This window comes from Thamnophis sirtalis, unplaced genomic scaffold (genome assembly GCF_051295495.1).
Source record: "Thamnophis sirtalis isolate CommonGarterSnake01/CBP01778 unplaced genomic scaffold, rThaSir2_p1.2 scaffold_2, whole genome shotgun sequence".
Lineage (NCBI taxonomy): Eukaryota > Metazoa > Chordata > Lepidosauria > Squamata > Natricidae > Thamnophis > Thamnophis sirtalis.
In genome coordinates, this window is record NW_028261382.1 from 88035986 (window position 1) to 88056495 (window position 20510).

General features: G+C 43.0%; 2 long non-coding RNA genes across 3 annotated transcripts in view; one reads left to right on the forward strand and one right to left on the reverse strand.

The window, feature by feature from the left end:
• The window catches only part of LOC148048986 (uncharacterized), a 75669-nt gene that overhangs the window by 52517 nt on the left and 2642 nt on the right, over positions 1–20510 (forward strand). Inside the window, exons 1-2 of one of the 2 annotated variants that reach the window (XR_015695571.1) lie at positions 18250–18348; positions 18840–18894. This is a non-coding gene — a long non-coding RNA (uncharacterized LOC148048986). Of the gene's footprint in view, positions 1–18249; positions 18349–18770; positions 18895–20510 lie in introns of those variants that run through there. The other variant, XR_015695572.1, reaches the window with a different exon arrangement.
• LOC148048989 (uncharacterized) lies at positions 512–18072 on the reverse strand. The gene is made up of 3 exons (XR_015695573.1): positions 17946–18072; positions 16587–16709; positions 512–2698 (listed from the first exon to the last, which is right to left on the reverse strand). It is a non-coding gene; the product is annotated as an uncharacterized LOC148048989 (long non-coding RNA).

Genomic DNA, 20510 nt, shown 5'->3' on the forward strand with positions numbered 1-20510 from the left:
GTTTATAGTGGATGTGGAGGGAATGAAAACAACTTCTTAACTGAAGAAGAATGCCTAAAAGAATGTAAAATCACTGGTAAGTACTTTGCAATCTAGGTTCTGTACTAGCAATAGGAGAAACTGGAGCTCGTTATTGGGATCAATCAGTAAACATTTAGAATGTTAAAAACACTCAAAAAGAACTTTCATAAAGACGTGCCCTAAAAGTTGTTTTTTGTTTTTAGAGTTGTTCTTGAAAATGGTTATGTGAGCATTGCCACACTCAATTGTCAAAGAAGATCACATAGCGATTACACACACTACTGAAAAATCTACTGTTGATAACTTCTTTTCATTGTTTCCTTTCCAGGGCAACACTGACTCCAATTCCTGATTGGGTTGATAGATGGAGTGGATTCAGCAGCTGGGGAAGGAATCCAAATTTCCATGGACTTTCCCACTGAAACACTTTGCATACATGGAATTCTAAGCATTCTGTTAAATAAACATACAAATGATTTGAACCCTAATAGTCTGTCTCTAAAATACTGTTTCTATTGCTCTCTTTATTCTGTCAGACCATCAACAACATTGCAAACAGGACACCACAATTTATTTAGCACTTAACCAGTATGGAGGTAGGTAGTTAAAGCAGAACTGTACTTCAGATCCTTACATATCAACTCATGATTCCAACTCCATGAAAGTTCAGCTGCATTTCATATTGTGCATATAAAAAGTGGCTTGAGAGAGCACCAGACATTTGTTTGAACACCAGGATGTATTTCACTTTGTGATTATTCCGGCTGGTTTACTTTTTGGTTTTAGGTTGCCAGTAACCCAAATTTAGGTTTTTAGGTTGAAATATCAACCGAAGGCAGAATTTTATATGTCCACATACAAGATGGCCTCCCTCCACACTAAACAATGACTTAAATAGATGGTGGAAAGCTCTCCCCATTTTAGATTGACTTTAGAAAACTGTTCCCTTACCAGAGACACATGAAATAAGACTCTCTTTTCTTCATTATTCCCTGTCACCCCTTAGTTTTAGAATAACCATATGAACAATGTTTGGGGGACTGTTCCATTTTCATAAAAGGTACATGAGGACAGGCACATTTTGGGATGAGGGCAGAATTCAAATTTTGGGGGAGATGGTGTTTCTGAAAGAAAATGTCTAAACAAAATCTATGGACAAACCCTTCCTTCCTTCCCACCTGACGTTATTATAATGGGAAGGACTAGTTATCTAGAGAATTTATGGGAGTGGGGGTGGGTGGGAAGGGCAACAACACACATATGTTTTAGAAGATTCACAGCCCAGAATCAATTAGAGATGGATTGCTATAGATATTAAACAAATAAATTAAAAAATAATAATAAAATTTTATGTTTTCGGCCTACAGCCTGTTTCCCCTTAGAATTTGGGGAAAGAGTTATGTAATGGTAAATGGGAGATTCAGGTGACGAAAATGAGATGGTGGGAGACTTGTACTTTCAGACTTGCCTGTTTCTCTCAATGCAGCCTTACAACAGAAGCAGCAGCTGTCAGCCTTTGACAGCTCCTTATGTACTGGTGCTGGTTTCTCCTCAGCCAATTAGAGCTCAGCGACTTCTATGTCAGGCACAGACCAGAGAGAAACCAGGACACAGTAGACAGGTAATGTTCAACCTGCAGATCCACTGTAATCCTACTTTCTTATTTCTAACTGAAATAAAGATGTTACTTAAATTAATTAAAAAAACATTTAAGAACAACTTAAACACTGAAATTTTCAAAGGAACAAAATTGCATGCAGAAATGGTAGAAGGTGGGATAAGTACATAAAAGACATAAAAACAAAGGGAACACATCTTTGGGAAGGTCCTTGCAGATCATTTCAACAAATTTGGGACATGTAATGCTCTGGGAAGCAGGAATAGATGTGAACACTCCATAATCCGTGTGATGTTTCCAATATATATGAATCCATATGACTTTGGCAACTGCCGGCCTTGCAGGAGTTAGGTGACAATCAAGATGAGCAGGAAGAGTTCATCTCTGGGATGGAGGGAGCCTTACGAGGAGAAAGAGGCCGAGTAAAGGGAAATGCATCTGCTCCTTCCACACCAGGCATAGAAGATGTGAGTGTGAACCAGATTCTCGAGGGAGGGGCAGCTTTCATGTAAATGGGAGGAGATAATTGAGGGAAGCCACTAGTCACTAGTTATCTTGAGAATTTATGATGGGGGTGGTGGTGGAGGGGAACAACACACATGCATTTTAGAAGAGTTCTCTGCCCAGAATCAATTAGCTGAGACGGACTGCTATAGAAATTAAACAAACAAATAAAGAAAAATGAAATTTCATGCTCGCAGCCCACAACCTGTTTCCCTTTAGAACTTGGGAAAAGCTGATGAAAGTTATGTAATTGTAAGTGGGAATGAGATTGGCCCTAACTTATCAGGTGGTGAAAATGAGATGGTGGGAGACTTGTACTTTTAGACAGAAGCAGCCCCAGTGGTGCTTATTTGGGAGAATGAGGCTTCTTTCTTGAGAAGAGCCTTTCAGAATGTCCTTGCTCAGGCTCCTTAGAGTACCAGCACCAGCTTGGATCTCTTATTTTCTGGGCATCACAACATCCTAATCCTTCAGCAACTCAGGCAGCAGTTCAACCGGGTTTTCTGGGATGTTCATTCTTGGTCTCCTTATCAGAGGCCGAGCTGGCCATGGCACCTGGTAAAATGTACAAAAGACGGGATGACACATTTTAACATATTCAAATGCTGATAGAAAGTTAGACAAGAAGTTTGGGCTCCCTTATATGTCATGAAAAGAGAAAGTGAGTGTAATAAGAGTAGGATTTTGCCTCTTTTGCTCTACGGAACTGAAAGTTGGGACACCTGGCTGGGACACCCCAGGAAGCTAAACAGATGGGAAAGGCGTGGGTAAACTCTTTGTGTGATAGAACAACAAGGGATAAGGTCAAGAGTTTGTATTGTGGAATGAATACAGAAGTAAATTAAGGCGATTCAGTGAAGTAGAGGAAATAAATTGCAAAAGAAGTAAATGATAAAAAAGCAAATGGTTCATGAGAAAGGCATAGAGTTAAGAGTCATGGTTGGATTAGACAAAACCATGGAAAGAAAAAGATGAGAACTTTTGTTGTGTAAATGTACAGAAGAGTATAGAGCTGATAAAAACAAATGTGGTTTGCAAGGACAGAAAGATATCTCTTTCCTTTGCATCCCTTTCCTCATGACTTCATTTAATTAGGGTACAATTGCTTACTTATTTGCCATGCTCTATGTAGACCTGTTTATGGATGACAAGTGGAACTGTACTCATGATTGCTACGTATGACCTCTTTGTTCCAGCTACATCAACAGTCAACAAACTTATAAAAAGTCGATCTCTCATTCTAAAGACGTTTATCGACTCCTAATAAAATCATTGTTCTGTAGCATTCCCAGTCGGTCCTCGGAGTAACCATTTTCGTATCTGAACATTATTCAGATTTTAGGGAAGTGCACCTTGGTGTTCCAATCATATGACTACGTGTACTTCACTGTTGGATAATTTATAAAACGGCTCTACTCTGCATCAGATATTTGCTTTCACCACTATGATACATTCGAACTGCATGCTGCTGGCTCTTGGACGTTTATCGACTCCTAATAAAATCATTGTTGAATTGAATTGAATTGGTTTATTTATAGGCTGCCCTTTTCCCTGAGGGGACTCAGGGCGGCTAACAACTCATAGGGAGGGGGATACAGACAATAACATATAACATTACATATAATTAAAAAGTAAACAACATTCATCCAACATTCGGGTGGGGGAAGATCAATCTCTACCCCCAGGCCTGGCAGGATAGCCAGTTCTTAAGGGCTGCGCGGAAGGTCTGAAGGGTGGTGAGGGTACGGATCCCCACGGGGAGCTCGTTCCAGAGGGTCGGAGCTGCCACTGAAAAGGCTCTCCTCCGCGTAGTGACCAGCCGGCACTGGCTGGCAGATGGCACTCGGAGGAGGCCCAATCTATGAGATCTAATCGGTCTCGAGGAGGTAATCGGCAGGAGGCGGTCTCCCAAGTACCCAGATCCACTACCATGGAGGGCTTTATAGGTGGTAAGAAGCACCTTGAAGCGCACACGGAGATCAACAGGTAGCCAGTGCAGCTCGCGGAGGATAGGTGTTATGTGGGTGAACCGAGGTGCACCCACAATCACTCGCGCGGCCGCGTTCTGGACTAGCTGAAGACGCCGGATGCTCTTCAAGGGCAGCCCCATGTAGAGCACGTTGCAGTATTCCAGCCTAGAGGTCACGAGGGCGCGAGTGACTGTTGTGAGGGCCTCCCGATTCAGGTAGGGTCGCAACTGGCGCACCAGGCGAACCTGGGCGAATGCCCCCCTGGTCACAGCCGACAGGTGGTGATCAAAGGTCAGCTGTGGATCCAGGAGGACTCCCAAGTTGCGAACCCTGTCTGAGGGGTGTAAAATTTGGTCCCCCAGCCTGAGTGATGGAATGCTAGCCAAATTATTGGGAGGGAAACACAACAGCCACTTGGTCTTTTCTGGGTTGAGTACAAGCTTGTTAGCCCGCATCCAGTCTCTAACGGCCTCGAGACCCTGGTTCATCACGTCCACCGCTTCATTGAGTTGGCACGGGGCGGACAGATACAGCTGTGTATCGTCCGCATATTGATGGTATCTTATCCCGTGCCTCCGAATGATCTCGCCCAGCGGTTTCATGTAGATGTTAAATAGTACGGGGGACAGGACCGACCCCTGAGGCACCCCATATGTTAGGGGCCTCATGGTCGATCTCTGTCCCCCGACCAACACCGACTGCGACCTGTCCGAGAGGTAGGAGGAGAACCACTGCAGAACAGTGCCTCCCACCCCCACCTCCCGCAGTCGTCGCAGAAGGATACCATGGTCGATGGTATCGAAAGCCGCTGAGAGGTCAAGAAGAACCAAGATGGAGTGATGACCTCCATCCCTGGCTCTCCAGAGATCATCGGTCAATGCGACCAAAGCGGTTTCTGTGCTGCAACCAGGTCTGAAGCCGGACTGGAAGGGGTCCAGGTAATCGGCTTCCTCCAAGGACCGCTGAAGCTGGTAGGCCACCACCTTCTCAACAACCTTCCCAATAAAGGGGAGGTTGGAGACTGGACGATAGTTGTTAAGTACAGCTGGATCCAGGGATGGTTTCTTCAGGAGGGGTCTCACCACCGCCGTTTTAAGTGCAGCGGGGAAGTGCCCCTCCCGAAGCGAGGCGGTAATAACCGCTTGGATCCAGCTCCGTGTCACCTCCCTGCTGTTAGCTACCAGCCAGGAGGGACACGGGTCCAGTACACAGGTGGAGGCACTCACAGCCCTCATGGCCTTGTCCACGTCCCCGGGGGTAACGTCCTGAAACTCAACCCAGCGCTGGTCTACCAAGTCGTCCACTCGTGCCTCAGCTGGGTCTGCAAGGGTGGAGTCCAGATCCGACCGAAACCGAGCAACTTTGTCCGCCAAGAACTGGGCATAGTCTTCAGCCCTACCCTGCAAGGGGTCCCCCGTATCCCTCTTATTTAAGAGGGAACGGGTTACCCTAAACAGGGCGGCTGGACGGGACTCGGCGGAGGCAACCAAGGAGGCAATGTATGTTCTTTTTGTTGCCCTAAGTGCCCTGATGTATTCCTTGGTGCAGGTTGTTAAAAGTGCTCGGTTCGATTCGGATCTATCGGACCTCCACAGGTGCTCTAGGCGTCTCCTTCGGCGTTTCCTCTCCCGGAGCTCCTCGGTGAACCAAGGAGGCCTCCGGGATCCACCACCTCGGAGTGGCCGTAGTGGCGCAATCCGGTCAAGGGACTCCGATGCTGCCGAGTGCCAGGCAGCAACCAGAGTTTCTACCGGATTGTGGGCGAGTGTGTCAGGAATAACCCCAAGCTCCGTCTGGAACCTCAAGGGGTCCATAAGTCGCTTGGGGCGGAACCACTTGTTCTGTAGCATTCCCAGTCGGTCCTCGGAGTAACCATTTTCGTATCTGAACATTATTCAGATTTTAGGGAAGTGCACCTTGGTGTTCCAATCATATGACTACGTGTACTTCACTGTTGGATAATTTATAAAACGGCTCTACTCTGCATCAGATATTTGCTTTCACCACTATGATACATTCGAACTGCATGCTGCTGGCTCTTGGACTGCTCATTTTCTGCTTTCAGGATGCCTGTTCTGTAGGTAGGTAAATAAAACGTTTCTTTTCCCTTCATACCTACATGCAATCTGTTTGAAAATGCTCCTTTCTCTTCCAAGATACAATCACATTAACAAGAGTTGATATTGGAGGGACCCCTAATATACGGGATTTACTTTAGGAAGCCAGTTTCTGGACTGGATCATCCGAAACAAAAAGAATAAAAGTCCCTTTTCTGCAGTATTTTGGTCAGTCCTTAGTAACCATTGTGGGATGTCAGGATTATTCAAATTTTGGGGAAATGGACATTCTACAAAGTTTAAAAAGGTTAAACTAAATCTGAGTAGAATTTTTGTTTCATTTCCTTTTATAAGTTTTCCTATGAATAATATGTTATTCCTAAAACGTACAGCTGCTCTTTTTTTATACGTCAACAAGGAATAATATTAGATGTGGGTCGAGTGAAGAGGCAGGACACTCTGCTAATACAACAGCTCTTTATTTGGTAGACCTGTATAAGGAGTTTTTTGGCTGTCTGGCAGCTCTCTCTTTTAAAGGGGGGGCTGCCTGACAGCTCAGCCACTGAGATCTCTTAACTTTCCTGCTTGTAATGTGAACCAATTGATTTAAACCACCAGTTTCAGTGGACTTTGAGGGGGGGGTGGTTTCAGGGCCCGCTGTGTTGCTGTGGGTCCCCATTGGCTCGGTGGTTTCAGGCCGGGTTGACTTCTCTCTTTCGTGTCCAGTGGCTTTTTCATGTCATTCGTGCGCGATCTCTGCTTTGATGTCTGAGGTCAGGCTGCACTCCAGCTGCAATCAGGCTCTCTTTGGATAGCTGCCCTCTGCCATGGTTGCCTGAGTTTCCCTCCAGGCAGCCCCCATATCGGGGAGCAATTGGAGAGTCCAGGATTCAGGAGACCTGGTGATCTTAATAGATTTTAAAAGCTGACTGTCAGTTTTCCTAAAAATGCCCTAATTGACTCATGAGTATCGAGACAAGTTTCAATACAAAACTAGGAGCACTCATTTATTAGGAGCACCGTTAGGCAAGGCCTTTTTGCAGTCAGACCTGAGTTTTGTTTGAATTATAGCTGAACTTTACTACTGTTCCTCCACTCCCCTCAGTCTGTGTCATAAATCACATTCCCCAATGTGATGCACCCATCCCAAGCCTGCTGCAGTAATCTGAGACCTGACTCTAATCGAACGTATGTGTGAAATGCACTGTACCCCCTTCCCTCACCTTGACAACTTTAGGAGTTAACAAACAGCATATTAATTTTCCAATTCTAAGCAGGCATCAAAAATGCTTAAATCTGGTTGAAGAGAAGGTACATGAGAAGTCTTTGGAAGAGGAGAAAAAAGAATGGCCCCACCAACTCTCCATTTCCAGATGCCCCTCTTTCCAGTGATGAATGCTCAGCTCCAGAAAGGGTTTCTCCTCTATCTGCCGGAATACAAGCCCTAACTTTCAAGCAAGTGGGATGAAAGCTCTCCCTAATCACTTTCTCAATCCTTTCCAGAAGTCTGGAATCTCAGAAATGGGGGGCGGGAGGGGAGGGTCTGATGACTCTTCTTAGGGGTAGATGAGCTTTCATCTATTACGCTGAACTTCAGTTCCTTGCAGGGCTTCTAATGGCAGTTGACAATGATTCATATTTGAGTGTTCTCACTATGTTAGACAGACAAAGTGTTTTCACTTTTTCTGAGGTTTGGAGTGGATTGCTCAGGATCTACTTTTCCAGTAGATGTTCAAATATCCATGTTGCCTGGGGTCTGGAGTCAGAATACAGTACATTTTTATGATATGAATTTCTGGATTTCCTTAAAAGAGACAATCTGTCTTATTTTCTTGTTTTCACTTTCAGGTAATTATCCTACGAAATGTTACTATGAACCTAAAATAGGATGGTGCTTCAGTCCTGTTCTTCGCTACTTTTTCCACCACGTACGTGGTCACTGTATGATGTTCACTTATAGTGGATGTATGGGCAATGGCAATAACTTCTTAACTTTTGAAGAATGTGTAAGAGAATGTCAAAGTTATGGTAAGGAAGAAATTAAAATCTTTCCCTTGGTGCACAAGTATATAAAAATATAGTCTTTCTAAAACCTGCAGCTACTATTTTTTCTACATCAATAAGGAGTAACACATGAGTCACAATCACAATAGAGCTGTAAGGGACCTTGGTGGTCTTCTAGTCCAGCCCCCTGTTCAAGCAGGAGATCTTATACAATTTCAGAAAAGTGACTGTCCAGTCTCTTCTTAAAAACCTCTGGTGATGAAGCCCCTGCAACATTCTGAACTTCTGTGCCACTGGTTAATTGTCCTCACTGTTAGGAAGTTTCTCTTTAATTCGAGGTTGCTTCTCTCCTTGATTACTTTCCATCCTTGTCCTGCCCTCTGGTGCTTTTGAAAATAAATTGACCCCCTTCTCTTTTTGGCGGCTTCTCAAATACTGGTATACTGCTACCCCTAGTCCTTCTTTTCTGTAACTAGCCAAACCCAAATCCTGCAACCATTCTTCATATGTTTTCAGTCTCCAGGCCTTTTATCATCTTAGTTGCTCTTCTTAGTACTTTTTTTTCCAAAGTCTCAACATCTTTTTTGTAATGTGGTGACCAAAACTGGCTGCAGTATTCCAGATGTGGTCTTACTAAGGCTTATATAAAGCGATACTAATACTTCACATGATTTTGATTCTATGCCTCTGTTTATACAACCAAGGATTGTATTAGCTTTTTTGGCTGCTGCCAAACACTGCTGGCTCATGCTTAAGTGATCGTCCACTAAGACTCCAAGGTCCCATACTAACATGCAGCGCAATGTACTTGGGAACTGGAAAATGAATAATATATGAATTTTCAAAAACTAAGCGGATGCCATAAATATTTAAACCTGGATGAAGAGAAGGTCCATGTGATGTCTTTGGAAGAGGAGGAAAGGAAATGGACATCCACCCCTCCTCTTTCAGATGCCCCTCCTTCAAGTGTTGAATGCCAGCTCCAGAATGGTTTTGTCGTTCTGTCTGGAATACAAGCCCTAACCTTCAAGCAAATGGGAGGAAACCTCTCAGTCCACCCCAGAAGCCTGGAATTTCAGGATTGGGAGCCTGATGCCTCTTTTTAGGGTTACAATAGCCGCGCTGTCAAGCTTCAGTTATTTGTGGGCTTCTAATGGCAATTGGCAATGACTCAAATTTTAGTGTTCTCAGCATGTTAGTTTTCACTTTTTCTGACATTTGAAGCAGATTGCTCAGGATCTAGTTTTTCAGTATTTTCACGCAGTGATCTTATGGGTTTCCTTGTCTGTTTTCTTTTTTTCTTTCCATTTTAAGGTGACACTCCAGAGTTTTGTAAACTTCCCATAGAACTAGGACGGTGCACATCTTCAATTCCTCGTTTTTATTACAACACAGCAAATGAGGACTGTGAACAATTCACTTTTCGTGGATGTGGAGCAAATCAAAACAACTTTGCAAATTGGTATGATTGCAGAGCTACATGTCAAAATTCTAGTAAGGAAGAAATTTTAATCTTTTCCTTGGCACAACATTAAAACAAAGTGCATTTTAGTCTTGTCCGTCAATCGTTGATCTGAATTTTTTTTAGTCCTAAAGTTACTTTGATCTCAGTAATGCAATCCAGGCTCTGGACTGGGGACAGGAGCTTATTAGGGAACACATTCAACAAAATTGTAAGATATTTTAAAATGCTAAAAAATAAATTAATACATAAAAGCAGCTTCCTTGTTTTTTCTTGCAAAGAGTTCCGTGATGATTTCTGCACTCAATTGATAAAGAGGATTAAGCTAAATACTGGAAAATGAAAGGAAATTATATATTCCTCACAGGAAATGTCAGCTCTAACATGTAATGTAATGACTGGAGATGTTTTTGTTTGTCCATATTGCTTTGCAATGCTTCATGAAAGAAAATGAATTAAATACTATTAAAGCATGAAAATGTTTTTTGTCAAGATCCTGCTATTCTGCATTCAAGTGCCAATGAATTTTCTTACAGTGTGGGAATGAGACTTCCATGTCTGTGGATCTGGTCATAGACTGGGACAACCCACCCACCCCCCCTAATTATTCACTTTTGAGAATTTGTCTGGCTCACTGTCTCTAATAGGCCTGGCATTTTTTGACTATCCTGGCAACTCTCCTTAATTATCCTATTTCCACAGCGTCTGCTATTACCCTTTGTTTGTGAGGGGTCCATAATAACTAATGAGTTAAATTAGTTAAACTGGTTCCAATCTTTATAGAAAGACAATAAAATGTGCCTATCGTCCTTGTCATTGTATTTTTATTCATTTTATTCTTGTTCTTGTTTTTGCTTGACAAATTATAATAAATAAATAAATAAAAAGTCGGTTTTGGAAACCCACCCTAGACTCTGCAAATCCTTAAACCTGGTTGAAGAGAAGGTCCAAGTGAAGTGTTTGAAAAGGAGGAAAGGAAATGGACACCCATTCCCCAACTTCCAGGTGCCCCTCCTCCAAGTGTTGAATGCCCAGCTCCAGAAGGGGTTTCTCCTCCTGTCTGCTGGAGTACAAGCCCCAACCTTCAAGCAAATGACAGGAAACATCTCCCTGATGATCTTCTCAGTCCGACTGAGCAGGCTGATATCAGGAGTAGGGTGCTGCCTCTTCTTAGGTGTACAGCGGCTTGTATCTGCCAGGCTGTACTTCAATTACTTGCAGGGCTTCTAATGGAAATTGGTGATGATAGAAATTTGGGTGTTTTCAATATGTAATGGCAGGCAAATTGTTTTCATTTTTTCTGATGGTTGGAGCAGATTGCTCAGGGTCTATCTTTCCAATAAATGGTCAAATATTCACATTGCCCTGTACTCTGGAGTCAGAACATAATATATTTTTATGCAATGATATTCTGGATTTCCTTAAAATAGACAGTATGCCTTATTTTCTTCTTTCCACTTTCAGTTCACCTTCCTGCGAAATGTAAACTTCACCCCCAAATAGGAGGATGTTCAACCCCTACTACACGCTTTTTTTTTAACATCATAACTGGGAAATGCATGGATTTCGTTTTTAGTGGATGTGGAGGGAATGAAAACAACTATTTAACTGAAGAAGAATGCCTAAAAGATTGTAAAAGGAAGGTAAGGAAGTTTTGCAATCTAGGTTCTCTACTAGTAATAGGTGAAACTGGAGCACATTATTGGGCTCAATCAGTAAACATTTAGAAAGTTAAAAACATGAAAAGAACTTTCATAAAGAAATGCCCTAAAAGTAGCTTTTTGTTTTTACAATTTTCCTTGAAAATGGTTATGTGAGCATTTCCACACTCAATTGTCAAAGAGGATCATATAGCGATTACACACACTACTGAAAAATCTACTGTTGACAACTTCTTTTCATTGTCTCCTTTCCAGGTCATCCCCTACCCCAATTCCTAATTGGATTGATAGATGGAGTGGATTCAACAGCTGGGGAAGGAATCTAAACTTCCATGGACTCTCCCACTGAAACACTTTGCATGCATTAAATTCTAAGCATTCTCTTAAATAAACATACAAATGCTTTGACCCCCACAATAGTCTGTCTCTAAAGTACTGTTTCCATTGCTCCTTTCACTCTTTTAGGCCATTGACAAGATTGCAATCAGGACACCCAAATACAGAATATTCAGTGAATTTATGAGATACCGGGGAATATTAAAATACATTTTGCAGTAACAGAGAATGTTTTTTTTTGTTTTATTATTTTAATTTTATCAATTTCATATATACATTCACAATTATATGATCTCATAACTGTTATTAATAATATGTATTTATAACAATTTTTCCCTACTGTTGACAATATACTTGAAGATTGCTTTTTTAACATCCTATAGATCCATCTTATCTTACAGCGGTCCTACTTCTTCTTCCCTCCCTCCCTCTTTCCTTCCCTCGTTTCTTCTCTCCTACTCCCCTTCCTTCCCTCCCTCCTCCCCCTTCCCTCCTTCTCTCCTTCCCTCCTTTCTTTTCTCCTTCTCTTCCTTCCCCCTTCCTTTCCTCCTTCCTTCCCCCCTTCCTTCTCTCCTACATTCCCTCCTTCCTTCTCTCCTTCCTTCCCTCCTTTCTTCTCTCCCTCCTTCCTACCCCCCTTTCTTCTCTTTCTTCTCTCCTTCCTTCCTTCCTCCTCTCCTTTCCCTTCTCTCCTTCCCCTTCCTCCCCTTTACCCTTCCCCTCTTCTTCCCATTCCTCCCCTCTTTCCTACTCTTACATTCCCTCCCATTCTTCCTCTGCCTTTCCCTTTCTCCTATTCCTCTCCTTTCTCCTCTCCTTCCTATCTTTCCTTCTACTCCTCCCTCCATCCACTCTATCTGTTGTTGTGTTTACATATTCTCCTCTTCAGGGGATGACCTGGTTCTCTCTCTTTTTTTCCCCCTTATTTGAAAGTTATATAAAAAAAAGGCAAGATTTACAAAATACAAGATACAAAAATAGATAAAGCTCTTTACATATTCTCATCTCCCATAGCTCATCTCGCCGTACCTAGTATGAGACTAGGTTGCTAATTCCATGCAGGTAGTTATAACGGATTACCTATCAGCTTTTCAAGTTTTTCCAACGTTGTGGTCTAATGGTATTACTCAACGGTGAATTCTCACCTCTAATACATTTCTACTCTCATTTGTCCCTCTGTCTTTGTGTATTGTTTATTTGAGTTGTTGCTTAGATCATTTTAAGTTAGTCAGCTATCTCCTTTTATATCTGAATCCTCACTGTCTCATCAAGCCATTTGTACAATTTCTCCCAGACTTTGTAAAAGTCTGTGTCTTCTTTATCGTTAATCCGCATTGTCAATCTGTTCATTTCTGCTAATTCTAAGATTTTGTTCATCACCATTGTGCTAGTGGGGGCATTTTCACTCTTCCAGCACGGCACGTAAGCAATCCTTGCCGCCGTCAAGATGTGGACGAGAAGGTATTGATTGGTTTTACATATTTTTTGATCTGTTATCCCTAAAAGAAACATTTCCGGCTTAAGACTTAATTTAATTGACATGATTTCATTCAGCCATCTTAGCGTTCGCTTCCAATATGTCTTAGCCACCGGACACGTCCACCACATGTGGTAGTACGTGCCCAGTGTTGTTTTGCATTTCCAGCATTTGGCCGATAATTTTGAGGAAATTTTTGCCAGTCTTGTCGGAGGGAGATGCCAGCGGTAGAACATTTTGTATATATTTTCTTTATCGGCCGGCGATTTCGTTAATTTCAGGTTCCACTCCCATACCCTTTCCCAGTCATCCAGGTCAATTGTGTGGCCGATATTCTGGGCCCAGGTTACCATGACTTCTTTTACTCTTTCTGCTTCCATTTTTCGGATCAGCAAGCAGTTATATATTTTCGAGATTAATTTCTCGTCTGGTCCTGTTAAGATTTTATCCAATTCCTGGTCCTTGTCCTGAAAGCCAAATTGTGCTAGATCTGATTTGTATTTATTTTGTATTTGAAAGTATGGCCACCAATCAATATTTATTCCCATTTCAGCCAAATTTTCCCTGGAATTTAGTCTATTTTGCTCATCTAACAGCTGTTTGTAAATAACATTTTTATCAAAATTTATCAAATTTGGGTATATCAGGGCTTCCGTCGGGGATATCCATTTGGGTAGTTGGATATAGAATTTCCTTCTAATTTCCAGCCAATCCTTAATCAGTACCCCTCTTAAATGGTGTCTTCTAAAATAATTGTGGACTTTATTTCCCTCACACCATAAGTAATTGTGCCACCCCCATTGCAAGTCGTGGCCCTCTATCGTTAGGATTCTTTTGTTGGTTAACATTACCCACTCTTTTATCCACATTGTTGTTGCTGCTTGATGATATGCTTTCCATTCCGGTAGGCCCATTCCACCTTGCGCTCTTTTATCTTGAAGATGCTTATATTTTATTCTAGGCTTTTTGCCATTCCACACAAAATTTCGTACCATTTTATCCAAATCGTTATAACATTTTTCTCCTAATTTGACTGGTGCCGTTTGAAATAAATAGAGTATTTTTGGCAAGACATTCATCTTGATTACAGAGAATGTTGACCGTCTGATCCGGTAGGAATATTTGGTTGGCCTTCCTCTCTCAGTCAGCCCTTTTGAGATATGTCAGTCAGGAACTCTATCCTATGGTTGAAGGATAGTGAGAATGGTTGGCGTATGTCTAAGGTTGCAAAGGATGTAGAAGAGTTTCTAACTTTTTCCCTATGCCTTCAATTTAGTAAATGCAACATTTCTTAGTCCTTGTTTTATTTAGCACTATTTAACCAGTATGGAGGTATGTAATTATAGCAGAACTTTAATTTAAATCCCTACATATCAACTCATGATTGTAATTGCATAAAAGTTCAGCTCCATTTCATATTGTGCATATAAAAAGTGGCTTGACTGAGCACCAGACATTTGTTTTCAACATCACTTCGTGGTTATTCGGACTGGTTCACTTTTGGGTTGCCTCTAACCCAAATTTAGGTACCTTTTCCAACTGAAGGCAGAGTTTTGTACATCCACATACAAGATAGTCTCCCTCCACACTAAACAATGACTTAAATAGATGGTGGAAAGCTCTCCCCATTTTAGATTGACTTTAGAAAACTGTTCCCTTACCAGAGACACATGAAATAAGACTCTCTTTTCTGCATTATTCCCTGTCACCCCTTAATTTTGGGATAACCATATGAACAATGCTTGGAGGACTGTTCTATTTTCATAAAAGGTATATAGGTACATGAGGACAGGCACATTTTGGGATGAGTACCAGTAGCTCCACTGTGAATGGAGGGAGAAACATTTGGATTCTCTCTGCCACAGAATTCAACGGTCATATGAAGCAGACAGAATCCAAACGTTTCTCATTCCATCACAGTGGAGCTGCTGCTCTCTTTATCATCCCTTCTGGCCCTTCACTCCCAGGGATTACCTTAAAGGGACAGGCAGAAGCAGCTCCACTGTGAATGGAGGGGAAAAGTTCAGGAAATTTTGAAACTCCTTCAGCAAAACAAAATGATAGGATTAGAAGCAGCCCCTCACCCAAGATTCAATAAAGGATGAAAACCATTAGGCACAATAGAAATTATCCAACACGCTTTCAGAACACAACCACTTGTTTGCACCACCCCCAGAGCAGTCCAAACTTCACCTGGTAACTCAGATGAACAATTAGCCAGAGGTTGACCAGATTCGCTCAGACAAGCACCTAGGATTTCTTTTTCCTCTTTTGCCTATTGAGCCAGCTATGACCCCTATATCACCCCTACATGACCCCATAGGAATCTGACAATGGCCAATAGAATATTAAAAGATGTGTTCTTGCACAGAAACAGGAAGCTCAAATACAAAGCCCAAAGAAGGTATAAAAACCTACCCACTCTCAACTCCATTTTGTCAGCTGCCCAGAATCACATGTGGTTCTGCTTCATGAATAAACCATCTTTCCAATCAGCCTCCATGTTTCCTGTCTTTCTCCCAGCTTGGAACTTAACAAGGTAGTTATTTCTTCCAACAATTGGAAAAGAGGTGGCTAAATCATTTGTATGGTAAACCAAGAAAAGACATAGTGGGGAGAATGCGTAGGGCATAATGAATACAAAATACCAAAAGTCTAGTAGAGTTAATTTATGGCAAACACATTGTTAAGCAAATGCATGAAGAAAAAGCGAATTGTTAATAATGAGGCAGGCAAAGAGTTAGTTATGGTTACATGAGACTCTGGAAAGAAAGATGAGATCGGAATATGGAGGTGGTAAAAAGAACATTGGTTTGCAGGAATAGAAAGATACAGACCGTGAGGGGAGGTGGTGAAGAGTCATTCTAGCTCTTTCCTTTTTATCACTTTCCTCATTCCTTCAATTTAATTCAGGTACAATTCCTAACTCATTTGCTACACTCTATATAGCACTGTTTATGTATGATTGATGGACTTGTACTCAGGGTCCCTACTAGGTATGACTTCCTTGTTTCAATTACATGACTGCCCAGGTCTACTTCCCTATTGCGTGAGGGAAGAACTCCTCTCCTAGAAGAATATAATATTTTGAGAAATATTAAAAAGGCAGAATATTATATTTCCCTAAAGGAGAAACATGTTTTAAAGACAGAAAGCAACTCCCTGGCCCCAGCAGGTACTTGGTGACCATTAAGAAAGACTGGAGCAGCCTATCTACAAGACAAAAGACCTCCAACTCCAAGGTGATGGGATTAAGATATGACCCTCAAGGACATAATAGGATTAACCCATCTAGCAGCAGAGCTCACCACATGACACAATCACCTGGGAACATTGCATCAACCAGCAAACTTCAACCAAACCTGCGACTCAGCCAAGTTACAGTTAGCTATGACCCCTACAACAACCAATAGGACACACGTTCTTGCACAAGAACAGGAAGTTCAAGTTCAAAGCCCAAGAGAGGGCATACATACCCCGCTCTCTCAACTCCAGGTGGTCAGCTGCACCAGGACCATGTGGTTGATCGTTCCGCTTCATTATTAAACCATCTTTCCAATCAGCCTCCATGTTTCCAGTGTCTTTCTCCTGGCCTGAAACTGAACCAGATGGATATTTCTGTCAACATGTGCAATCTATAATATGGCTGAACTCGAAATCAGATTCTTGCTTTGAGCACTCAAACTGCATGCTCCTCACTTTTGGACATTTGCTGCTTTCAGGATGTCTCTTCTAGAGATAGGGAGATAAGACCTTTCTTTTTCCTCCACACCAGTGGTGGGTTACGACCGGTACGCCCCAGTATGGGCATACCGGTACCTGCCGGGAGCACCAGGTACTGTTCCGGTATGGTGTTCCGGAGGGCCCACCCGCCTGCCCATGCTCTTTACCAGTATTTGAGGTTTTCGGGGCTTCCGCACACGGCGTGTATGGCACCTGTGCGACGCTCCGCCGAGCAGCTTGAGCATCGCGGAGGCGTCGCAGAGTGTCGTGGGTGGTAAATATGCATGTGTACGCTGCGCATGTGTGTGCATGTTCATGTGGTGGACGCCCGGCCCCGTTACACCGTCCAGGTTTCACCGGGATCCGGAACCCACCACTGCTCCATACCTATGTGCAATCTGCTTGCAAATGCACCCTTCCCCTTCCAAGATATGATCACCTTAACAACACTCTTGGTGTTGGAGAGGCCACCAGAATATGTCATTCACTATTTTTGCCATTTTCCGGAATGAATCATCCAAAACACACAGAATGAAACTTCCTTTTCTGCAGTATTCCCAGTTAGTCCTTAGTTCTGAGGGAACCATTTTGGGATGGGAGCATTATTCGAATGTTGGGGGAAACGGGAGATTCTGACACAGTATAAAACTAAATCCGAGTAGAATCTTTCATACAATTTCGGGTATAAGCTTTCCTATGAATATATTCTTCCTAAAACCTACAGCCACTGTTTTTTGTACGTCCGCAAAGAGGAACAGATGCAGAGCAATGTACAGGTAGCCGTCGACTTACAACAGTTCACTTAGTGACCATTCAAAGTTACAAGGGCACTGAAAAAAGTGATTTAGGACCATTATTCAGACTTATGACCAATGCAGCATCCTCACGGTCACTGTGATTTACATTTGGATGCTTGACCACTGACTCACGTTTATGACTGTTACAGTGCCCTTGTCACATTTTACAACCTTCTGACAAGCAAAGTCAACGGGGAAGCCAGATTCGCTTAATAACCGTGTTATTAATTTAACAAACGCCAGGATTCACTTAACAAACGTGGCCAAAAAAAGCCGTAAAACGGGGCAAACTCACTTAAAAAATTTCTCTCTTACATTTTGAGCTGAAGTGTGGTGGTAAGTTGAGGACTGCTTGTACACGGGAACTGGGATAGATAAAAAAATAAATAAATACACGAAACTCCCTCACGCGCAAATTACTGTGGTGAGGAGAATAAGGGTTAGCCCGTGCGGCCGCCTCGAGGCTTCTGAACTGCGCATGTCTTTCCTGGCGAGGGGGGGGCGCATGCGCATCACCGCGGTCGAAGCCCGGGATGCTCCCTGGCGCGGCCAATGCCTCCTGGCGAGGCTTGAGGAGGAAGGAGGGGGGTGGGGGAAGAATGGTGTGAGGTGAGTCGCGCGTGCGCAGTGGCGTCCCGCCCAGTGCTGCCCGAGGAGTGAAAGGCTGACGGCCGCGGCGGCCTGTCCGTCGCGGACCCCGGGAGGCCTGGGCTGGCAAGTATCGACGGCCGTCTGGGCTGGCTGGCTGGAGGAGGGAGGCGGCCTCCCGCTTTTCTCCTGTGGGATCTGTCTCGGGCTTCCCCGGATTGCGGGTTTTCCCGCTTCGCTTCCTCCCCCCCCCTTTTTTTTGGTTACTTCGCGTCGTCCCCGGCGGGCCTGACTACAAAGCCCATCTCCCACTGCTTGCCCGCCTTTCCAGTCGTTCCCCGCGGTTGCCGTGGTCTCTCCGGCCGAGTGTATCTTCCCTTTCTGCCATTGCCGGGTCTGAGGCGGGTCCTTGTCCGGGGAAACCGGGCCGCATCTTTCTCGATCCTTGGCCAGCAAGGTGTAGTGCATGGGGATGATGGGGGTTGTAGTCCTTTTGAGCCACCTGGACGGGGACCCTCCACCCCGCCTTAAACACTTTTCATCGATGCTTAGGTCTAAGGCTGTGTTTGGAGGGAATAACAATAACAATATCTCGTTTTTATTTTGTGCAATTCAAGGCAGTGTTATTTAATGCTCCTGCTTCCTGTTTCCCCCACAACAACAACAACCCTGTGAGGTAGGTTGGGCTAAAAGAAAGCAGCGGCCTCACAGACTTCCACCTTCTGATTAATAATAACAACATCACCCACAGTCTTTCTATTTCCTTGGTGCTCTCTCAAGCTCTCAGCTTGGTTGTTTACTTGAAGATATTTCATTACTCAACTAGGTAACAACAACAACATTGTCTGCAGTTCAGCCCTTAGTTATTGAGACTCTCTGCTGCAGGTAATCCTTGACTTACAACAGTTCGTTTAGTGGCGGTTAGAAGTTACAATGGCACTGAAAAAAATGAGTTATGACCATTTTTCTCACAACCATTGTAGATCAAAATTCTGACGCATGGCCACTGATTCGTATTTACGACCGTTGCGGTGTCATGGGGTCCTGTGATCTCCCTTTGCGACCTTCTAACAAGCAAAGTCAATGGGGAAGTCAGATTCACTTAACAACTGTGAGCCAAACTTAACAACTGCAGTGATTCGCTTAAGAAGTGTGGCAAGAAAGCTTGGGGCTAAACTCACTTAACAAATGTCTCACTTAGCAACAGGTATGTTGGGCTCAATTGTGGTCATAAGTCAAGGATTACCTGTATTGGAGTCTCCATTTCTTCTACCCATGCCCTTTTCCTCCCTTCTTCATATTACACCCAAATCCTTAAATTTGAGCTGCACTGCTTTGCAATCTCGCACTGCTGCACCCCAAAACTTTTTGGAGTTGAAGCTTTTCCCTTCTCTTTTTTCTGTTTCGTCCATTACTTTGAATCTCTCCCCACCCTGTAGAGAAATGTTTGTTTATAACATTTTAAGGCACTCCCATTTGAAGAAGTTTCCTTCTCCTTCAGCAAGCAAATAGACACTATTAGCAAGTAGTTCAGATGCCAGAGAGATGGTCTGTTGCAGCACATCAAAGAATAATCTGAGTTAATCTTATCAAAAGGAGTCTAGTACATTGTTTAGAAGCCTACTAGAAACTATCAGTCATGAAGTTATTTTTTCAGGCTTAGCTGCACCTACAAGGTTGTGCAGTAAATTTAGTTAATATATGATTTTTCTCAGAACCAGATACTTCTATTCTGGGAATTGGGGCAATAACACCGGCATTTATGACAGGGTTTCAGTAAAGTTAAAATAAACATTTTCTAGAAAGTGGCATAGTACCTCTAAACTGAAACATGATTTCGGTTGCATTTCAAACATTATTTTAAACATAATACTCGGAGCAATTCTGTCTTGGCAAGAGAATGAATGAGTACTGTAAGGAGTCTGAGCAAGGACATTCTGAAAGGCTCTTCTCAAGAAAGAAGCCTCATTCTCCCAAATAAGCACCACTGGGGCTGCTTCCCAGGACCGACTGGGAATGCTACAGAACAATGATTTTATTAGGAGTCGATAAACGTCTTTAGAATGAGAGATCGACTTTTTATAAGTTTGTTGACTGTTGATGTAGCTGGAACAAAGAGGTCATACGTAGCAATCATGAGTACAGTTCCACTTGTCATCCATAAACAGGTCTACATAGAGCATGGCAAATAAGTAAGCAATTGTACCCTAATTAAATGAAGTCATGAGGAAAGGGATGCAAAGGAAAGAGATATCTTTCTGTCCTTGCAAACCACATTTGTTTTTATCAGCT